Source organism: Bactrocera oleae, chromosome 6 (assembly GCF_042242935.1).
Source record: "Bactrocera oleae isolate idBacOlea1 chromosome 6, idBacOlea1, whole genome shotgun sequence".
Classification (NCBI taxonomy): Eukaryota; Metazoa; Arthropoda; class Insecta; order Diptera; family Tephritidae; genus Bactrocera; species Bactrocera oleae.
Window position 1 is genome coordinate 72,099,637 of NC_091540.1, and position 10,572 is coordinate 72,110,208.

Genomic DNA, 10,572 nt, shown 5'->3' on the forward strand with positions numbered 1-10,572 from the left:
TTTAGCGTTTGCTTTCACTTGCTCCGGCTGTCGTGTGTTTACTGCTGGCCGCTTCTAAGCCAACTGCGCGCTTTCACCTGTTGATCGCCGTTAAATGCCTCGAACTGCCTCGGCGGCACTTATTTATATGCGCCATCGGCAACATGGGCGCGGAAATAAGCACTTCGGGGGGGTAGGTCGCTTGACTTTGTACGCTTTTGTCATTTCAAAAACAAACAATAACCCGTTTTTATATAGAAATATGTGAGGTTGAGAAAATTCAAAATGTTTCACAAAACTCCTGGAAGGCACATGAAAAGATTTGCCGGCCACAAAAACCCTCCAAAGCGCTGTGCCACTGCTTACCACCAACAACATGCAACACGCACATGACCAAGCAATGCCGAAGGAGTTTCCGAAGTATGTCGCCGCTTCGCAACTGTAACTGGCTTCCGAGCGACGACTATCACGGCGATAAACGAACGTACGAGTGCCAGCAAAAGCGGAAGTATACACATACATGATTGCACGCACAACGGCTTGTCACTTGTGTGTGGCGCCACCACTAACACGCACACGCACACACACACACACGTACTTTTAAGACAGGATGCATGGCACACTCAATTAGTTAGATACTTTGTTTTTGCTACACACACTCCCACACACATATACAGGCGGGTGGAGCGGAGTGTTCTGCAGAAGGAAGTGCCGAACAGTGTTGCCCATGTGCCTACGCTTTTGTTTCACTTAACCGCAAAATATGATGGCAATTGTGAAATTTGTGTACGCACGGATTTGCCGTTACCCCTTGCAGGTGTCATTCGGCCCGCATAGACAATTAAGACATTTGATACATTTGATAAATTGCTCCAAGTTGGCAATGGCAGAAATTTATTTTTATTATTACGGCCGTGGTATTTATCTAAGTGTTTGGTTATTTGGTTATTGCCAGAGCTTAGGCAGATTCCAGTGGCCATTTTGTGGTTCGGTTTTTAATTAAACGAGAACAACAGGTTGAGCTTTATTTCCCATTTGCAGTTTTTGCACTTAGTTGCAATTGGAGCCATGAAAATTTGCATTGATTTCTGCTTTGAAATTGTTTTTGTAGATACTAAATAAATCGGCATGCAAACAATAACGGTAAAGATACTGGTAATGATGGATTGCTTCAATTATTGGGTAAAAAATATTAGTTTAAACACTTGAACACCTAATTATGGGTTTATTGAGTAAGATGAGAAGGAAAGTCGAACTGGTTATTTTCCAGTAGGCTTTAAAAAATCATTAAAAAATCTTTACGAAATTAAGAAAACTTTTACAACCCCAGCATTATACCCAATTTTATTTTGTGGTTCTCAAAAACATTTATTTTATTTAATTTAATGTATTTATTTGGTTATTTCTAAGTAATTTGTGTAAAAAATATTTGAAACTGTTTTATTCTCTCTCAATAAGAGACACAAGAGTTACAACAGTTATGCTCACGTAATGGTTAAAAATGGTGTTGCGCACCTTATATCTGTCTGATTAAGACACTTCGATGAAATTTGGGCGACATGTTTCTTGGTATAGTGCAGAGTCTGCGAAAGTGGTCGTTCAAAAAGCGCGTCTTACGCAAATACATAAAGCACTGTAACTCTGTAACTAATTCAGTTCACTTGACATAAAAGAGCGCCGAGAGCAGAACTATATAAGTAGTAAAGCTGGAAATGTAAGCTCCTGGTCGATATAGGTATGTTCCAAACTGGGATATTGCACACATTCAACTGAAATTTTATATTATTATCTCATGCTACTTAACCTCTATAGCGGCCAATGCGTGAGAACAATACATTTAAATAATACTTGGATGTTAAGGGGGTTATATTTAGAGGTATGGAATTTTTATTTTAAACGAAATATAGAAAAATAAAAACGCCAACGAATATTCTCTCAATCTCATCTGCAGCACTTATTTAGAATACCCTATCTTATCACTTGAATAGCGCGGCGAATGTTGGTCTTCAACTGGTCAATCGTAGCAGGTTTATTAGCACAGACACTTGAGTTGACGTATTCATATAAAAAGTGATCTAACGAGGTCTAATACTGTATCATTTCTTGACATGATTCATTCACCAAAAGTTCGTATTATTAAAGTTATGGATAAAAGCTCATTTTGGTTTGCTACCGAAACATCTTCTAATTTATATACGCTTAACTTCGACAGGTTTGACAGCTATGCCACTAGAAAATTCAATATATTTAAAAAAGCATCGGCTATAAGGCAAATTTTTTCCCCAAACTGGACAGAATCCGCACATAATTTTGTCTTATAAGGAATACTAATGTTTTAAGTCATATTTTTTGCTGACCCAGGATTGGGTAAGAAAGACAATACAATCGCCCCACCAAAGTTCCATCTTCTCGGAAAAGAATATGTAAAATTATAAACCCATATAGAGTTCCATAACAATCTCAAGTGCCATAAAAATATATTACTTAAGTGCAATATCCATCTGCAACTTGCAACACTCACACAGCTAGACATTAACCCAATGCAATCGCACAAAACAATTGAGTAAGTGGTCATTTGCGTCATATATGTATGTCTTAATACCTTCTCATGAACTTCCATCTGCTCTTTCAGACGAATCTAGCTCGCACTGCACACACACATACAGAGAAACATGCGTGTGGCACTTGCATTGGATAATGTCCCGAAGGCATTAGCCGAGAGTAATCTGCCGTGCAATATGGACACAACACAGTAATTTCTGCATGTAAATATGTATGAGTGTGTCTAAAAAGTTCATAACTGGAAAAATTCATGTTGTCTCGATATTATGTCTTCAAGGTCTCCTTGTTGCAACGGTAATTGCAACACCTAATTACACATCTTGGTGTGTTAATGCTTCTTGATTGCAATGCATACAGATTGAAACGCAAACATAAATATAAATGTAAGTGTAAAGATGTAAATGTGTGCATGTGTAGGTGTGGCGCTAATTCTGATACAGAATTTGAGTTTGTTTAACAGAAGAGTTGTTTAATCTTCTCCGACTGCCGATGCATACGATACTGCTAATATATAGAAGAACTAAGGAATGAGTTTAGAATGGATTTGGAGAGTAAAAAGTCCTCGGCAGAAATCATGAAATACTGAGGAACACTTAACGGCAAGGTTTTGAAGGTGTTTGTTAATGAATAGAAGTGAAACTGAGTATTCTTCAGCGCACTGCTAACTTTTAGTTTTCGGAAAGACTAGACGTTTCGCTTGGATTGCTTACTCACATCTAAGTGCTCTAATAATGACTTGTATTCAAGTATGATTTAAATCCTTGTAATTGGAGAAAAACTCATCAAAAGACTTGGGCTAGGCCGGGTCTTAAGCGACAAGAAGGAACTTTGTTGGAGACCTGGAGACCTGTTCCTTCTCATGCAGTGTAGGATAGGACAGGAAGATATAATAATATTTAGGCCTTTTGATTAGGACCACCTCTTCACTTCTATTCAAAACTATAAGTGGGTAATAGGACCAAAACTTAATATTGCACAGAGCATTCAGGCATTACTGCAGAAAACAAGTGAGACTCCTCCATTAAAATGTCTGCGAGCCATGTCAAGAAACAACAAATAGACTGCTAACGACCGGCTGAATATCAATTTGGAGCTCGGCCAAGTAGGTATCGGGGTAAAGTAGCGGCAGATAAATTGATCCTAATCAATGCAGCATTTATGTATTAGATCACCCTGAACGCAGAACATAGGAAGAATGATAAAAAATAGAATCTATCTATATATATATAAATAAAAACCGTTTCCCGTTGTCACACCATAACTTGAGAACGGCTAGACCGATTTGGCTGGTTTAAAAAATATTAAGAAAATGTCTCAGAAAGATTGAAAAAATACATTTAATTTTGCATATTTTAAAAAGGTGCGTAACGAATTTCATAGTCATTCACAGCCGTAGACTATATTGAAAGTGCATCGTTTGTTCGGAAATGTGGTTACTTAATTAAATTCTATCGCCTTCTCAGTTATGGCGAGACCAGGGAAATAGGAATTAATTTTTATATGGTGGATATTATAGATTCCAGTTTAAGTTGAAAAGGTACTCATACCTAAGATAAGACAACTGTCAGCTATACAAAATAAAGTAGTGCATCAAAGCTACGCTATGGCGGTACGAACTTCGCCGGGTCAGCTAGTAGTTAAAAATATCATAGTTAATAACATTTGATTTTTGTTCCATAGAACCGGCAGAGTCTTGGCAAATACTGTTCCGCTCGTGTTCAGAATTCAGTAGATTTTTGCAAAATGGAATTTGTCTATATTTTATATTTTCTTTTACAATTCTAAAGTAATATTTTCGTCTACTTGTATTCACCCTTATAGACACATACATACAAATCTTTGTTCGTTAAAATTTCATTTGCTTTCAAATCAATCTGCCACCTGAAATTCAATAACCATATGTCTAATATTGAAATAACCAACTTGACTGATTTATTCTTTGTAATTTTTCTCTGTTCCATTATCGTTTTACACGAACCCTACCTTTGTGTATGTGTGTTGTATTTGTACTTTTTATTTGCAAAAGCGATTTGATCCACGATGAATATTCATGACGGCATCGAAGCATATTTTTAACACACCAGAAGTCCTTTCAAGACCCCGCCCACTACCGCCTTGCCGCTGTCATATGTTCCACAACTTCGTCCTCTCCTGCCTCCCCAGCTGGGCATTGGCGTTGCGTGTGCCCGGCTGTTTGGGATATTTACAAATTGCGTTTTATTGGAATAGTGACAACGCATCTTAGCATTGTTGACGAATGTGCTGCTCTCAGCCGACCCTTTCTCCTCTCTCCTTTCCTTTGCCGTGTACTCGCTGGGCAAGTGTGTGCGTGTGTCAAAGTTGCTCTGGACAAAACTGGTGGCGTAATTGTTAATGGCTTAAATCGCAAACTGAGTGATGTCGTGTTTTTATGGATGTGCGTGTGTAGGCGTGGGCTAAGGTCTAAGCAACTTTTATCTGCAACAATGACGTGCCAAACCCATAACTTAGGCATTAAGAAGAATGCAACACTGCTTTGATTTGGTTTTGCCAAAAACAAATCTTTATAATAATTTCAAACATATCAGATATGTTTCTTTTTTTAGCAAACATTTATTAGAGAAGCAGCTTTTTCGCAGATTTTCCTAAAATTTTTAAATCTCCTTACTCAACCTCCTTTCCTATTAACTTGATTATGCACTTTTTCTTCACACCGCTGCTCTTGCAGACAATGGGAAAATTTATGCCATCACTGCTTGCTTATTTAATGAATTGGTTTTCTGCATACACTTAACCTGGCAGCGCTAGCCACCGTTTTTGAGTTCGTTAATTCGATAAGAATCTCTGGCAACTGGGCCTGATTGATGGTGAATGAATAGAGATTCCGTTATAACACATTACTCGCATATGCTCCCACGTGATATGCTTACTGCTGTTTATGTATTTTATTGCATACAGCAGCATTAATAGTATGACGTCACATCTGGTGATAAGGCGGCTTGAAATTGTTTCGAATGTCCAGTCCAAAAATAAAAGAGCACAAAAAATTTGGAAGAGTGTTTGTACATACATAAAAAATAATGCATATTTGGTAATACTTATTATTTGAGCTGCCGGATGTAAAGTGGAAGGCTATGCGACAGCCAGCTCTCCAATATCCGTTCAGAAACCTCTGCCTTCTTTTCATCCTCGAGTACTTCCAAAAACATTAACAAAGCAAAAATCACGTATGTTAATAAGATTTTCTCAAAGCTGGGTCGAACTAAGACAGATACCTTAAAATCTTCAATACCGCGCTTCTCAATACTCTTCTCATACCAGGTAAAATGGAGCAGCAGATATGTTTGAGGGCAATTTCTTTCAAAACAATCGTTCTATTGCAAAAGTGAATATCTCAGCCAATGGAGTTATTAAGGGCCAAGATAGGTCCTTACAAGTATACACGCCAGACCTCTCAGACTTTTGGATTGCACAAAACTATTTCCTACCCATTTGACAACTGGTCATACTACCTAAGCAGTTCAAAGGTCCAAAGGCCCTATATGCAATTTTCTCATCTAAAAATGAGTTTGCCGAGGATGAAAAAATTAGTGGAAAATGGAGACTGTTTGAGTAGCTAAATTTTAGTAATTTTAGTCACCCTTTTTAGAACCTTTATTCAGCGAAGATCGTTTCATTTGCTTTCAAATTAGCTTTATCCTTCAGTGAAAGTAAAATGGCATTAATCGAAGCTCGAAGTAAGACCGCATGGTCATCAGTTCTATGCACTTCCCATTCCGTTCTACTCTCATTTTGCTCCAGAGCGCGACAATCATTTCAGTTTAACCTCTAATTCACTTTGAAATTTAAGTCAGAAAATCCCATAATCTCTTGATCGACATCGCCATGCATTGACATAGACTAAACTGTGTGGCGAGAAATTGATTCATGATTGCTAAGTAGTGTTAGCCCCGCAGTAGCACATGGTTGCAAAACAAAGAAATATTAAAAATTATTATAGCCATTGAAGGAGCTGCGAATCAGCAAGCGAGCTTGCGTAAGTGCGGTTAGCAGCGGCTGGAGGAAGGAACAAAACAAAGCAAAATTTCTGCATTATGAAATGCGCTGACAGTCAACGAGCTGCGGAATCAGCAATATTATGACCCCAAGCACTCCTTTGGAGCCCCACATGCTCTTCCACTACACACATCTTGCCATTACATAATAATCTACATTCTATATTCCATTGGCTGGCAATTATTCTGTTTGTTTGCCTTCAGCGTTATTGAAAAATTCCAGCGAGTGTGACAAGCACACATACACCCAGAGCGAGGCTACGACGCTTCATGCATTCAATGCAAGCGCTTAGCCTTAAAAATGCATTCTCTGACATTGAAAGCCTTGTCGCACTGTTTATATTTTGTGAATGTATGCTTTTATGTCTTCATCGGGCGTTTTGCATAAGCTTCGCCTCCGTCGCAGGCCTGTAGCGTTGGTCTACTTAAGCCTTGTAGTCATCATCGCCAAGGCGTTGCTTGGCATTGTCGAGCATCTTTCTTCAGTTGTCAACAGCTGCCACAATTTCTATTTGGTAAGTTGCAAGGATGAACTCGCAATCGCCATTCAAATATATCGCGTGGTTAAGGGGAGAGTGAAACAAGTTAGCACTTGGATATGCAGGCATATACTTGTATGAATGTATCGGTGCGAGTTTTTTTTAGATGATTGTATTTGTTTTCTATCACAGTCGTAAGCCCTGACTGTCGATGCTGATTCGTTTTTAATCTCAATCCTGATTAAATATCAGATCTTAGTTAACTGAGGCTTTGAAATTTATTGAAGAATGCCATCACCCAGGTGATTAAAGACGGCTACCATTCGCTAATATGTATGTATCTTGGACGTTACTTGTGCTAAATTCTAATTGTAAAATTTACTTTAGCTTTTGAGGCGGTTTGCAATAGAAAACCAGTGGTTTAAATAAATATAAGAAATAATCACAACATTTCTCAAGAAGTTTGATTCGCCACATTTCCTCATTCTAAAAATAATTTTCTCGTTCCTTACTTTAAATGGATTCATATCAACCTCATGTGGACAATTTATGAATTTGACTCAAATTAAAATGAACAAAATTTTGGTATGGAGGACAGAAGTTCTTAGGATCTTGTTTTACTCGCACTCTCCGGTTGAACAACTAGCTTAGCTAGCTTTTGAATACAAAACAATGGCAATTATCCGGGTGTCCTCCAGCCGTACATCGACTTAATACTTGTTGAACTGTCTAGCTCAGTTCTCCATTAACACGTACGGTGCAAAAACGGATTGAAGTTTGGACAATACCTACTCGTATCTACATATGTCAGAAACAAAACGTTTTCTTATGAAACTAAGTAAGCGTCTAAAAATAAGAGCTGGCTTTTAGGATTTTAAAATGAGTAATATAAATTATTAGTTATTTACGGGCAGTCACTTAATTACTCAAACGACGAACCAAAAAAGAGAGTAAGAGGTGAAATATTCAACTCCCAGTAGGTCTTACTCCTGTATTTATGCAATCTCATTGAATCCAGTAAGACTCACTTAAGTCCTCCTCCTTCAAAATCGACTTAAGCTAAATTCACCGGCAGGTGAAATAATAAAAATTCGGTGGTGGAGACTATTCCACTTCCACAAATTACCTAAAAATATTTAATCTATGAGACTATTGTAGTAAATCTGTCTACTAGTAAACAACAATATTGTCATGCGAAATTCAACGCAGAAGCGATAACGTCCTACCGACAAGTGTACACCGTGTTTAACATATAAATGCGTTTTAGTGGCAATAAATTAACATAGCTGATAAGCACTGATAATTTGGTGAAGGCTCCTAAATGATGTGTAATCAGACGGCTTTATTTGGATCAAAACTTTTCGTGAATATAGTGAATATATTCTCATAATTTGTGTAATGGAAATTGTACATACATATATACATAGTTAGTTGCAATTGAATGATGTTGCGATTACTTTCGTCGCAGCTGAGGGGCGAACATTGTACGCTGCTTGAAACGACAGGTGCTTTAGAGGTTAGGGTGATTAGTTAGTTAGGCACCGTTTGAGAGCGTGGACATTCAGCCAAGCATTCAAATGTCTAATTGGTGTACGAACATTCTCTTGAATAATTTAGGTCTGAATTCTGTGGCGAGGCAGAAAACACATCCATTAGTTAAAGGAGGTGTAGCTCGAGGACTGTGTTCTCGACAAACTCGAAGTGGAAACTCTGAACAACAGAACCCTAATTGCTTTAGAAGCTCTCTACCCTAAGAGCAAAGACCAGTGAATCGAGAGTAAAGGATACATTTACAGTACAAAATCAAAAGAGAAGCTCGGCCTATATCCGCTAGTGCCGCAAGCGCCCTTTGGGACACTCGCAGTAAATAATATGATATAATTATAGTACATTAGGAGAACAAAACCTCATAATCGCGACGATGAAATTGGAATCAGGAAATGTTAAGGGGTTACAAACAGCTCACTGTTTACAAAATGTATGGCTTATGAGCTTTTCCAATGAGCTTTTTAATGGCAATATAAAAGATTGAAGGGGCTTAGGGAACTAGTGAACGTGGAATTATATTAATGGAATTGACGATCTAAATGTTTTTAGTATTTTATTTTGAAGGCTATGATACGGATAGTTAGTATAATAAACGAGATTGATTGAGATACAATAATATATTATAATTTGTTGCTGAAAGAAAAAGTATTCTCACTTTAATAAAAATAGTTCGTCCAATTCCAACAGCAACCGATACCACACTATCGGAAATTAACTTGAGTTTCAATTCTCTTCAAATAGGTAAATTTTTATGATGCAGTGGTTAGGAGCGATAATATTATAATATGAGTAGCTCAAAATTCAATTATGAGATAATGTCGTCGAGCTCTGTAATTCGTCGCAGGAGTTCGGGACAGCTATACCTTTGAGCGTTCACCCTTCCTACTGTTGTGTGTATTTCATATAGCAACTCCATTATGACCAAGATACAGTACCGATAATATTTGTGATCTTGAGAAAAAACAAACACACATTTTTTAAAAGCAATATACAGGGCACTTGGCTGGCCTGTTACAATTTATGTCGATATGGTAAATATGTTTACGAATCAGACCAGGCATAGCTCTGTATTTGGTACAATGAAAGGGTGACTTTTGATGTCTCTTGAGCGTCATATATCTACCATATATAACGATATCAGCATCCATAGGCATATAACGAGATTTTCTAGAAGCGGTGTGCTTTTTCACTTCCGGTATTTGTTTAAAAACACCATTTTATGCCAAGAAAGTGCACGAGTTGCATCGATAACCACCTCCCACTTTCATTATCTCCAATCCCGTTTAAGCCACTAGTATGGTTTGTGTTCCCTTATACTAATTATAGCCGGAAGTTTTAGTCAAGTTTGCCACGAAGTTTGTAACACCCATAAGGAAACGTCAATATCACATACAATATTTATATACCTATATATTTAAGTGATCAGCGTGATGAGCTGAGTTGATTTAGCCATATCCGTCTGTTTGTCTGTTAACGCGAACTAGTCCCTCAGTTTTTGATTTGACAATATATCTTCACGAAATTGTCAAGTCAACCGTAAAATCATCGAACAAATTGTTCAGATGTTCAATAGTATATAGGTGATATACAAACTGACCGACCAAAATCATGTTCTTGCATTAAATTTTTTATTTGTGAAGGATATTATATTGTAGCTTCACTGCAGCCGAAAATATTTTTATTTATCCATTTATAATTCACATAAGAATTCGGATACATGACTTAAAAGCAAAGTCTTAAAATTACTTATGTGAGTTAGTATTAATTTATATTTATTTTAAATGTTATCAGTTGTTCCCGCCCGGAAACAAAATTTTTATCGAGCTCCCTTTTTTTTTTTTAGTTTACAAAATGTTCGTGACGAGCAATTCGTCACCACAATTATGTTTGTTCGCGAAGATATTATTGCTTGCTTAGTCTGCGGTACGTGACTGTCACTTTTCCGCTTTACAACACTGTTTTTTCAGACA